Source organism: Mchenga conophoros, linkage group LG22 (genome assembly GCF_057382185.1).
Source record: "Mchenga conophoros isolate Kocher_MC1m ecotype Shallow Benthic linkage group LG22, M_conophoros_male_GT1.1, whole genome shotgun sequence".
In the NCBI taxonomy this organism is placed as follows: Eukaryota; Metazoa; Chordata; class Actinopteri; order Cichliformes; family Cichlidae; genus Mchenga; species Mchenga conophoros.
This window is the reverse complement of record NC_140546.1, coordinates 12,974,485-12,987,821: the sequence shown is the minus strand read 5'-3', so window position 1 is coordinate 12,987,821 and position 13,337 is coordinate 12,974,485. Positions and strand designations below refer to the sequence as shown.

At 40.2% G+C, this 13,337-nt stretch overlaps 1 protein-coding gene across 2 annotated transcripts in view; it reads right to left on the bottom strand.

Moving 5' to 3' along the window:
- Positions 1-13,337, bottom strand: part of samd12 (sterile alpha motif domain containing 12) — a 147,658-nt gene that overhangs the window by 114,045 nt on the left and 20,276 nt on the right. The window lies entirely within an intron of this gene.

Sequence of the window (13,337 nt, the reverse complement as noted above, 5' to 3'; positions counted from 1 at the left end):
CTGTAACAACTGCAAGCCGCTCAGCAACCCACCTGACTTCATGTCGACTCTGTTGTCACTGATGCCAGCTGTGCTAGATCATTTTGTTGCCATGCCACGAAATACAAATTACTCCAGACGGAAAGAAACATTTTCTTTGGACTTCAGTGGACCACACTAAATTTTTTTCCATGTTACACTTGCCTAAGACTTTCAGTTTTTATGGAAAAATATTGCATTGTAAATTGACGACATTCTCAGCATAACCCAAGACTGGCTGAGCACTACAGCAGGAGAGTTTATCTTTAGCCACAAAAGCCTTTTTTCTTCTGTTTTTTCCCCCCTCAAAAATCCTGCACAGTTGATTGCCTTGATAAAAAAAACAACTGGAAATCTGTGTAAAAACTTGTGTTATGACTGCCACAAATTGGCATTCAAGGACATGTCTCAGGCAGATGACTTAAAAAAGAAAACAGCAAAAGCAATTCCTGTGAATCAATTTGCATGCATGTAAGAGATGAATGATAATAGTCACATATTGGCAGAAGGCTTGTATTACTCTGTGTAAAACCGTATCGTACCATTTCCTCCATGAAGGGCTTATTTTTAGTTGTGTTTTTCAGGAGGTGTCAGACTCGAACACTATTTTAGTCTCATCAGGCAGTGATGCAGGAGCAGAAGTGACAGCTAGCAGTGACTTGTTAGGTGTCACTAAAATAGGCCATTTGTCATCATAAAACCTGAGCACTTGTTCTAAAAACACCAGCGTCTCATTCATGTGGAATGGAAGTCAAAAACCCTTTTCATCACACCTGAAGTCTGCTTGGATAAAAGGTCAAAAAACATGTTTTTCGAAAGCCGCACATTCGGCTTTACTTAAAGGTCTAAAAAGAGTAACCGAATGAACTTGAAAAAAGGAGGGGAAAAAAAAGCACAACCGTGCAATGTGTCTCATATAATTGCCTGCAATAAATACATATTTGAATGTCCTTGATATCTTGGATAGACACATAGGCTTTGGGGAGGGTATAAAAGGACGACAGCTATCTACTACCCACGACTGCAGACCTGCTGATGGTTCCAACACCATCATTAAGTTTGCAGATGACACCACGGTGATTGGCCTCATCAGTGACAACGATGAGGCCGCCTACAGGGAGGAGGTGGATCGTCTGGCTGAGTGGTGCGACACAAACAACCTGCTGCTTAACACCGAGAAGACCAAGGAGCTCATCGTAGACTACAGGAGGAATGCTGACCCACATCCACCCATCCACATTAAGGGGACGGCTGTGGAGCGTGTGAGCAGCTTCAAGTTCCTGGGAGTCCACATCTCCGAGGATCTCACCTGGACGACCAACTGCTCCAAGCTGGTCAAGAAGGCTCACCAGCGCCTCTTCTTCTTGAGGACTCTGAGGAAGAACCACCTGTCCTCAGACATCCTGGTGAACTTCTATCGCTGCACCATCGAGAGCATCCTGACCAACTGTATAACAGTCTGGTACGGGAACTGCTCTGCCTTGGACCGGAAGGCGTTGCAGAGGGTCGTGAAAACTGCCCAGCGCATCGCCGGAGCACCACTTCCTGCCATAAAAGACATCTACAGGAAGCGGTGTCTGAAAAGGGCTGGGAAAATCATCAGAGACCCCAGTCACCCATCACATGGACTCTTCACCCTCCTGCCCTCTGGGAGGCGCTACAGGAGCCTCCGGACTAAGACCACCAGGTACCGGAACAGCTTCTTCCCCACAGCTGTCAGACTCCTGAACTCTGCCTCCTGACATCTGACCCACGTTAACTCATGGACTGAACATACACACACACACACAATGGACAACTGTACCCTCAAACACACAATAATAACATGGAGTGAACCACCACTCACAACCACTAGCACTTTATATAGCCTCTGTAGAAATTATCCACACCCTCACTTACCTTAACTGCACTACTGTATAGCCCTGTGTAAACAATCATTCTGTACATACGATAATTTTTAACCCTACAACTGTTTACAACTTGCATAGTTCCCATTTCTGTATAGCTGTATATCTCAGATTCCTGTAAAGTTATTTATTTCATATTCTGTATAGTTTTTCATATTTATATCCTGTCCATATCCTGTACATAGCTTGTACTCACTACAGCCTGTACATACTTATAGTTATAGAATATTCACAACATACTTCATACCGTGTACATTATAACATAATAGACCCATTTCTGTAATATACTTACATATCTATATTATTGCTAATATATATTGTAATATATCTATATCACTAAAGCACTTCTGGATGGATGCAAACTGCATTTCGTTGCCCTGTACCTGTGCATGTGCAATGACAATAAAGTTGAATTCTATTCTATTCTATTCTATTCTACTGGCCAAACAAAAATGCCAGTCTGCTTGTTGGCAGACAAGCACGGCCAGGAAAATTGCCAATTAGCGACTTATTTGAGACCACTGTCAGAGAGCAATTACAAGTCTGACACAGTTCAGACTGGACTGAAACAAAACAGCAACAATATCCGTGCTGCCATTCAACATACCAGCGGGGCCACCTACAGTAGATTTCACTTCTATAGTTCCTCCTCATACTGCAACATGCTATACGTCTGGGAAATAGAGTGTGAACACATTTAAAATAAGGGAGAGAGTGCACTACATTTGTTCAAATATCTGACCTAGAATCACACCATAGATAGATAGATCTCATGGCTAAAGCACTTCTGGGTGGATGCAAACTGCATTTCGTTGCCTTGTACTTGTGACATGTGCAATGACAATAAAGTCTATTCTATTCTATATAGTCACAGAGCACTTGAGCTAATACAAAAGTTGCCTGAATGACTCAGATTTTGTTCAGATTACTGTTACCCTGTCCAAATGCCAGAATACAAAGACCACTTAGTGCTTTACTTGCTTTTAAAATATTACAATCTTTTTGAGGACCTATGAAGTCACAATAAGATTCTTATTAATAATTTAAGTAACTTATATTTGGCAGTATAGCTCTCTTTATGTGCAACAGAAGAAAAGCTAGAGCCAGAGATGCAAAGAACAAAGCTGATACCACAGCTAACAACAGATCTAATATTTATTGAGCTGTACACAGAATGGAAAGAAAAAACTGGGGCAGGGGTGGTTTGCAAAGCAGCTTACAGATGATTATGCTCAATACATTGAATCCATTATATAGCTGTTGTGATGAGCCTGATGATAATTTGTTGTAATGTTAAAATAAAGGGTGCCATGCTGGAGGCGTTACTTCTAAAAAGTGAATTTGTACGCAATATAAAAGTGTCCTATCATGATACTGATGATATATATAATCTGCATTTATGTTGCTAGTGCACAAATCCAGACTGCTAGAAAGTTGTTACAGCTAAAGGTGGGAAAAAACCCCAACTTGAGGCAAAACCACCAGTACAAAGAGGAGACATGGCGGCTGAAGTGAAACCAAAAAGTAATCAACCGAGCATCTCACTAGTTAGACTCTACATGACAGGAGGACCAAGTGGTGGATGGAAATTAGTGATGCAGTTACATGGCTTTAATCAACTGCTTAAAAGGTCTGAGCCAAGATATAACATCTCAGATGGAAGATATTAATCAATTCAAGTTCTATTATTTGATAGTAATGTGCAGGCTCTATAAGAGTTTCAAGGTTACATCACTTTACTTGTTAATATTATTGTTATTATTACTTACTTAAATGTTTGACATTTGGAAAACACTGACTAAGCTGCTTTTGGGTTTGCATTTGATGTATTGCACTATAATGCTGCTGCACCTTGTGGTAATGGATTCACACTGTGAATTAGGCAGTCTGTCATCAGTGACACTAGTTCATTGGGAAAGAAGGAAAAGGAAAAAGGTCGCTCATGTTGTTTGCACCAATAAGTAAATGCTCCTGCCTGCAAGCTGCAATGTCTGACTGGATGTTATTTAGTATTTGTTTTTCCTTATATCGACCGAAAAATAATTATTGGAGATTTTCTTGAAATGTTGTGATATCATTTTGCTATACCAACCACCTGTAATTAAAATAATTAAAATCTTTAATTTGTGATTTAATCCCTACATTAGGAATCATTGGAGTGAGTTACCTATTCTAAAGCAAGATGAACCATGCCTTAAATAGCCTTAAAATAGTACGCGTGCTGTGATACGTCACCGTTAACTACCTCTGCTACTTTTATGATTTAAATTTTGTTTAAGCAAAGCTTTTAATATATAACTATATATGAACTATTCCTCTCCCACATGCCTCTTTTCTTACTTGTGTTTTTTGATACCTGTACTCAAAGTGTGAGGCAGTCTACTGATTGTTTAAGGATCACTCTACACTTGGTTAACACACTGACCGACTCTTTGTGTGACATCTTTAACCAGCTTTCTTCGTTTTCTAATAGGACAAAAGGCAAGTTGCTCTAAAATATGCCACATTAACTAACAAGGCTTACTTATAGATGGATGGACTACAAACGCCTATCAGGTGTAATATTATGAGGCTAATATTCTGTTGGTCTCCTTTTCGGTGCCAAAACGGCCCGGACCCACTGAGGCACGGACTCCACTTGACCACTTGAAGCTGTGCTGTGGAATCTGGTACCAAATTGTCACCAACAGATCCTTTAAGTCTTGTGAGTTCCGAGGTGGGGCCTCCATGGATCAGACTTGTTTGTCCAGCACATCCCACAGATGCTGAGCGTATGAACCACGTGCATCGGTGAGCCTTGGCCACCCGTGACACTATCACTGGTTCGCCACTCTTTCTGACTTCGACCACCTTCGGTAGATTCTAACCACTGCAGACTGGGAACACCCTACAAGAGCTGCAGTGTTGGAGATGCTCTGAAACAGCCATCTAGGCACCACAGTTTAGTCCTTATTAAACTCACTCAAATCCTTACAATTGTCCATTTCTCTTACTTTAAACACATCAATATTGAGGACAAAACATTCACTTGCTCCCTAATATATCCCACCCATTAACAGGTGCCATGATGAAGAGATAATCAGTGTTGTTCACCTGTCAGCGGTCATTATGTTATGTTGTGTATTACTACTTTAAAGAAAAATGTCAAACATGACACAGCTATAGTCCTGCTGTTTGATTCCTGATTAAAGAACAGAGCCCCGTGAAGCCCCATTTAAACCATACAAAGATCATACATGAGCGGGCCATGTTTTAAACAAAGCCGAATTGAGATGCGTGGCACGATGCATTGCTCCCTCTCACTGCTTCTTTATTCTCTCCTCCCAGCTCACTCCTTCCCCTTCCCCTCCTCACCCTGACTAAATTCATGACTGGTGTGCAACCACTCTGGAGGAGAAATGAATTATACATCCTCTGCTAAGAGCATCTGAACAATGGTACAAGTAGACTAAATGGATGGACGGGTGAGAAGATGGTGAGAGGAGTTAGGCAAAGGGGGAGGACCACAGCAAACAGAAAGGACAGCCGCACTGGCCTGTCATCGTTTCTGTGGAAGAAGGGTGAGTGGATAGAGGGCTAAAAGATAGATTTTCTTTTCTCTCTCTCTTTTTTTTAAAATAGCAACAGTTGCTATAAATAGCACCATTACATTCTTCCCTCTCTCCTCGCTGACATGCGCCGTGAAAGCTTTGCGAGGGAAGAGAGATAGATGAGGGAGGATATCCGCCTCCATTCTCCCACTCCGTTCTTTTTCTATCAATGGAACTCGGTGTTGGGAAATGAGGAGAGAAAATGAATGGAGCACACTTACGTAGAATTGTTACCGAAAACTGCCATCGCTTCAAAGCCAAATGCATTTCTATTAGAGGAGGATAAAGTAAGAATTAGATTAGTCTTACGTAACTCTGGTTCTCTTAATTACTGTACATGACTTTTAAACGAGCAGCCATTATCAATTGAATCTGAAAAGGACCAACCAGCAGGAATCTGTTTGTATGCCTGCCATGAAAAATTGTAGGCACACTGAATAAACTGACTGCTATAATAAAAATTTTAAGGGTTTTGGACTTGACAAGTTCATGCCGACAAAAAAATATATACAGTGATTCAGATCATCAAACAAAGATTAGACAGAGATAACCTGATAAGCACAAAATGCACTGATTTCATATTTTAAGGGAAAGAACATTCAAACTCTTCTGGCCCTATGTGAGAAAGTAATTGCTCACTAAACCTAATAACTGCTTGTGTACAGTTGGCAACTGCAATCGAGCGCTGGCAATGAGTCTTTCACATCACTGTGGAGCAACCTTGGCCCACTCTTCCTTGCAGAACTGTTTTAATTTAGCCACACTGGAGGGTTTATGAGCATGAACAGCCCATTTAAGGTCATGCCAAAGCATCCCAATCAGAGGTCCTTGACTTTGACTGGGCTGCTTTGAGCCATTCGAGTGGACTTGCTGGTGTGTTTTTGGATCATTGTCCAAGCACTTGAGCTTCAGAGCACAAACTCATGGCTGAACAGTCTCCTTTAGGATTTTCTGGTGAAAGCAAAATTCATGGTTCCATTAAATTTGGCAAGTCATCCAGGCCATCCAGGTATCACACTACCACCACCATGTTTGACTGTTGATATGATGTTCTCTTTATGAAATGTTGTTGTGGTTTTACAACAGATCTAATGGGACTCAAAACCTTCAAAAAGCTAAACTTTTTCTCATCATTTCACAAAATGTTGTGGATATTCAAGATGTTTTTGTGACACAGGACTTAGTATCCTTTTTGGTCACCAGTGGTTTTCTTATTGGAACTCTCCCATTTGGGCCCAGTCATTTTATTTTTGTTGAATACTGAACACTGACTTTGTGAGGCCTGCAGTTCTTTAGATGTTGTTCTGGGGACTTTTGTGACCTCCTGGATTAATCATCAGTGCAGTCTTGGAGTCATTATATTCCTGAGAAGGTTTACAAATGACTTAGAAATGTCTTTGCAATCACTTCCTCACTGATGTATGTCAATGATTTTGTGTCACTTCACACTTTTGAGATCGTTTACCCTGCTTCACTTTGTCAGACAGCTTCTATTTAAGTGATTTCTTGATTCATCAGGTCTGCCAGTAATCCGGCCAAGGCGTGGCTAGCATATGCATATGGAGTTTTGCATGCATTTTCTTTCCTTAACATTTATTTAGTCTAGAAGGCTTTTCGGGGCTGTTTGCAGAGAAGCCCAGTCATGTCATATTTGACCAGAAATAATCAGGATCTTTGTATTCTCAGACTGTGCACTCCTGAAGAGACAGGCAGCTGTGTCTTATCTTTGCCAGAAACTGAAGTCCAACTTCAGTGACCGCAGAGTAACCCCTCTCAGGCAGAAGTTCACAGACGTTGAAAAACTGGGATTCATAATTGAAAGAAACGACAACTGCAACAGCTGCAGCTTTTGTTCCATTTTAAATTTGGATCTACTGTTTTCAGTGTAATAGCAAAAAAAAAAAAAGAAAGTCAAACAGTCTTTTTAAGTTTAATAAGTGTTTTACATCAATGTGGAGTCCTGTTCACATCCCCTCATACTTAAAAAAAAAAAAAGCATCTTGGTGACACTGCTGATACATTGGCCATGAATTGGCTCCTCTGCAGCACTATAGTGTTAAAGGTGCAACAAGCCGAATTTAGAACTACTCAATATTGCATCAGAGTACCAGTGAACACTGAGATTTGACACACCTCTTGAAATCCTACAGTAGAGCGTCAGCGCTGCAGTCCATGACTTCAAAGTTAGGTGATGTAACAAGACAGTAACCCAGACCACACCAGTAAATCAACAAGAAGTCATTCAGAATTCCCAGCGCTTTCCTTAACATTACTGAGATCCCATGGCATGACCTAAATCAGGACATCCTACAAATATCAACGAACTGAAACAGTAATGTCAGGTCCAAAAATAGCTTCTTATTTGAGTAAAGTCCCTGAGGCTGCTATAAAATGTCTAATAGAAGTTTTTGCTGCTAGAGCTGGTACAAAGAGTTACTAGATTCACATATTAACTTTCCTTTTTCAGCATTGTGAGTTATTACTAGGTGTATTCAATAAAGATGGAAATGACTGAAGTTAGTGTTTTGTTAGCTCAAATAATGTTTGAATAGCCTACAAATATGAATAAGATAAAGATCAGAATATTTTTTTAACTTCTTGAAAATATGTTTTGTGTGTATAAAAACAGTTAAAGTAAGCACAGTGTGGAAAACCAGTTTAAATAAAAAGCACTCAAGAAATTTATTGATGGTTGCAAATGTCACCAACTGCAGTTTAATAGAGAGCATTGGAGATCTCATGGAAAATTAGATATATCTAATGGGTAAGTCTGAATGTATTTATTAAGTGAATATTTAATATTTTACTGCATTGGACAGTTATTGGGTAAGATTTTAATTGATTAGTGTGATGCTTAATAGATAGGGACATTGTCTGTAGCTGTAATACAATCTGAAATGGTGTAATATTACATACAGTACTTTGCAAAAGAGCAATAGTTATTCAGGCTTTTATCTTTCACATTTTTTCTTTGGATGTTGTCCCCTTTCACTCATTTTTAGTCAAATCCTTATACTGATCCATTTTCAGAGATATATTTTTGGTTTCTTAAGCCACTTAACTCTGACCATTCAAATATAAAAAGGGCACCGAACTCAAGGGACGTACCAGACAATTTAGAAAACAACCCATTTTGAATTATATCATCAGACACTTTGTTGCAAGAAGCCTAACGCAAAAACACAATTTGTTCCCATTTCTTTAGACGAATCTATGAAAACTTCCAAAGATGGCAAAATATAACAAAAATAATGCAAAAATAACCTTATTTTTGCACTTAACTGTGATTCCCAGGAAGCTATTGGCCCAAAACATGGCATATCCTGGCATGCTGTACAGTCTGCTGTAAAAATTTTAGGAAAATGGACAAGTGGAGGAAAAAATAAGAAGTGGCAGACCTTAAAAACTATCTACAGCAGATAAACCGTATCTCAAAGTCATGTCCTTAACAAATGGGTAAAAGGGTACAGCGAAGACCAGACAGAACCTGAGAGACACATGTGATGCATCATCAGTTCATCCATATACTATTCACTGAAGCTCAAAAAAAGTGGAAGGTTGGGAAAGGAAATGGCGAGAAAAGACCGAGATATGCCAAATTACACAAGAACTGGACTGAAAATCTGGGACAACACATCTTATGGACTCATTAACCCAACTTAGAAATTTGTGGTGTAGAGTCGACCATCATCGTCAGAGGTCAGGAGAGATGTACAATAATGACTCTCTACAGCCATCTGTAAAACATGCTGTTATGGTTTGGGGCTGGATTCCAGCCTGTGGTGTTGGGGATCTTTTCAAAACTGATAGAATAATGAACACAGAAAACTATTCAATTCAGTCTTACTTACAGTATAAAGCACCAAAACACAGCAACAGGCGCTTCAAGGCACTTTAAACTGTAAGGTAAAGACATTCCAGTAATACACAGAAACCCCAACAATCAGACGACCACTTATAATCAGTCACTTGGTGACAGTGGGAAGGGAAAAACTCCCTTTTAACAAGGGGCCGTCATCTTCTGCAGCTGGTTGGGAGTGAGGAGAGAAAGACAAAAAGACACATGTCTAAATACTGACTTCCATTAGAAACATTATGCTGTATTTCCATTTATGTTCGCACCATTCAGTAAAACACCGTATTCCCATTGTCCTACCAATTTATAAAAAAACGAGCGGTAGCTTAAGACTTGAACAGGACTGTATGTTGCATATTTACCCACTTAAACAACTGTGTAAATGGCATTCTTGTGCACTTAACGTTCAGACTCTTCCAGGGGTTTGGGTATTTTATGTTCAGAATTAAATTGGAGATATTTAAATATAAATGCAGTCCCCCAGCCCACTGCATCAGCTGTACAACGTGGTTGTAGCCTGACATTTATGGTTTTTCTTCATGCAAAAAAAGCTTTCAATAAATCTAATGACTGAATGACCAAGTGAATTCCTATAATTGAACACTTAACTGAGCTAACAGAGGGTGAGATGATTTAAATATGTACCGAGGCCGATGTGTTTCCCTATCTCCTCATAAAACTACACCCATGCAAGAAACCCAGTGGAAAGAAAAAGCACATTTCCAAGAGGGGAAATGGAAGAAGCCAGACAGCAAATTTCTGCACTAACTTTAGAGCCAGTGTTTCACAGCACGAGCTGGTTCAAAGTGAAACCAGTAGTGGGTCCATAATCAAAAGTGATGTTTGCTCTGTGTGGGCGCTCAGGCTCATAGTGATCTCTTTCTCTTTGGCTGACTCCCAGGGTGTAGCAGAATGAAATGTTTGTGAATAGAATCAACTGTTATGACCCAGAAACAAAGCCTAGAGAAAGAGGCCAGGGCGAGCCAGATGACTGGAGACTGTACAAACTGCTGCTTTGAGACCTTGAGTTTGTTTTTTTCCTGCTTCCAGAACTTTTAGTGAAACAAGTTAATATGTAATAAGCTAACAGTCATGTACACAGGACAGGAAGGACGTGGGTGCCTTCATTCCAGAGCAATTGCGCCAGCAGACACTCTAGGGGAATTTGAAGAGGTTTTCTGGCACCCAAACTAGCAGGATGTAGAGAACATGGCATTTCAGTCAACTGCGCAGCTGTGACTCTTTTTATATGTTAACGGTAGCTTAGAGCTGAATCAGAAATCAGTCTCTGTCACATGGCTGGAAACATGCAAAACTCTACATCTAAAATAACTAAGGCATTTGGGAGTAAATGTGCGGATTTGCACATATTTTCCAGGCACATCGTCAGTTGCCCCCATCTGTTATCTCTCTCCTGTTAGCTCCCACACGTTCATGTGTGCCCAGGCGAACACTGCATGCATTCAGAGTGATGTGCAGACGTTACACAACCCTGCATGTATATATGCAGACAAAGACGTACGCACAAGCTGTGAAGACACCTTCCAAACACTGTGTGCGTTTGTAATTCTCGCCCAGTCTGCTCGGAGAAAGTGAGCAAACCTAGCAAATCTACTTGTGGTGTCCATCCTCTGCTTTCCAAATTAGAAAAGAAAATGTGAGAAGAGTGTGTAAACGTGTGAGAGGAGTGTGTCTGCTCAGTTGTCTGCCCCCGAGGACCTTGGAAAGAGCATCTCCATCAGTCAGGGACAGCAGACAGTTATATCCTTGTTACATGCTAACTAAAGTACTAATTAGAATGTATCTGAAAACTAGAAGGCGACAGGAAATGAACCTCATGGCCTCCGGTATCGGATGTTCTGGACAGGAGCCTGTAGAATAAACTCGCTGCCCAGAGAGACAAAAGAAAGTTACATGTACGTGATCGCTTTACTTATTCTTTTGCAAAGCTCTTTAAGATTAAAAAGGATTTCAAAGGCTCTTCTATCAGAATTAAACAAGATCAAGATATTCTTTGAGTTTGACAACCATATGTACAATTTAAGCATTTTCTGCTCAGTAACAAAATTTAATTGGCAGTGTTTAATAAGAGACTGCAGCAAGTTTGTTAAAAGTATTTAAAGTGCCTTACAGAAGAGGTGCTGCTGCTTTGAGTAGAAGGAGAACACATGGTTATGTAAACCATTTGCTCTGTGGTATTTGACTTCAAGCTGTGCATAGTTTAGGTTTTTATGCTTCTGAACACTGAAAAAGTAGGGCACCCTTCTTTTACACTAACTGATCCATGAGTTATTAATACACCTACTGTTAAAGCCTTCCCCGGCTACATTAACATTCATGAGCTGCCTCTGCAATCTGGGACTCAGGTGAGCTCAGGTAACAGTCACAGAACATGACGTTCAGTGGGTCAGCTCTGTTGTTGTCATCACCAGATTTGAAGTCAAACATGCCCCTTTTCTGCACACTTGAAATTGAATCAGCTCACTTAAGTTTTTGTGGCAGAAGAAACAAAAAAACTAGTGGAGTGGTCTACAATATTTGAGGAGTCCAAATATAAATGCTCGCTTTAATTTTTATTTCACGAAAAGACAAAAATGTGATGATAAAGTCAAAACTGTGCCCATGCCACAAACAACTACCCACTATCTCTATCGGAAGATCAGCTCTTTCTGCAAGCATCATGACAATATGCTTAACTCTGTTACACAATAATGCACAACCCTGGACCCCGGTTGATGTTAATGCCGAGTGCATGCCGACCAACAACAAGCCGCCAGAGCCTGACCTTCAACAGGTAGCAAAATCAATGATCAGCAGTTAGACCTGCAGCATCCAAAAGGATCGCTGTGCGCACGAGATTTTTCTGTAAAGTGCTGCGATGTGCTTTTGCCAACTTTTTGTCAGTTTGTTAATACTCCTGTGCCTTCATTAGAACAGAGATTTGTGCCAGTGTGTACACAGGTGGCCTAAGGCTCATATTGTTAAATCTCAAATATGCAACAGTGCATCAGAAGCAGAGTATTGCTAAAGTAATGCAAAAGTAATATGCCCCATGGTGCAATGCATTTTACATTTTACATACATACATGTTTGTTTTTCCCGTTTGTGAGCAGGTAGGTGCGCCAAGGATTAAGATCAGGCTGACTGTGCATGGAAACACGAGCGCGAAATGTTACATTTAGGTTCAGTGGCTTCAGTGATTCGGTTAAGCAGTAAAAAGTTATAATATGTAAGATTTCCACATTTATATGTCAGTGATTTTTTTTTAAGTTAGCAACAGTGCTGTCCCCAAGAAGCTATCAGGTTTTGGGCTCCTTTGATCACAAAATACTGTTTATACATTTTTCCGGAGATGACTCGAGAGGGTTTCAGGAGGAGGGCCGGTTACAGAAAAAAGTTGGTAAATCCTGCAATAAAGTCATTAAATCGGACACAGTAACCAGAGTGGAGAATGAGCTTCCAAGCTTAAATTGTAGCTACATATGTCCACATTTTATAAAAGAATATCAGAATATTCTGATATGAAAAATTGAACATCCATGCAACAAAAACAAAACAAAAAAAAATATTTGGGGATTTCCCTAATAGCAATCAACATTTCATTAGTAACCTGTGGCTGTTTAATTAGACTGAAATGACACAATATGAAAACATCTTAAACAATTAGAGCACAATAATTAAGGATTTTTAAGATTGATGCAGATATTTTCATCCGTATATCCATTTTCTCCCACATATCCAATTCAGGATTGTGGTGGCGCTGGAACTTATCCCAGGGTAAAAGGCGTGGTAGACCCTGGACAGGTTGCCATTCTGTCGGCAGGCTAACTTAGAGACACACAAAATCCACACAGAAAGGCACCAGCCAGGTGGTGGATTCAAATTCTTCTTGCTGTGAGGCAACAGTGCTAACGACTGTTCCACGGTGCTGCTCCAGTACTGATTTTATTTTTTCCCTTTCAGACA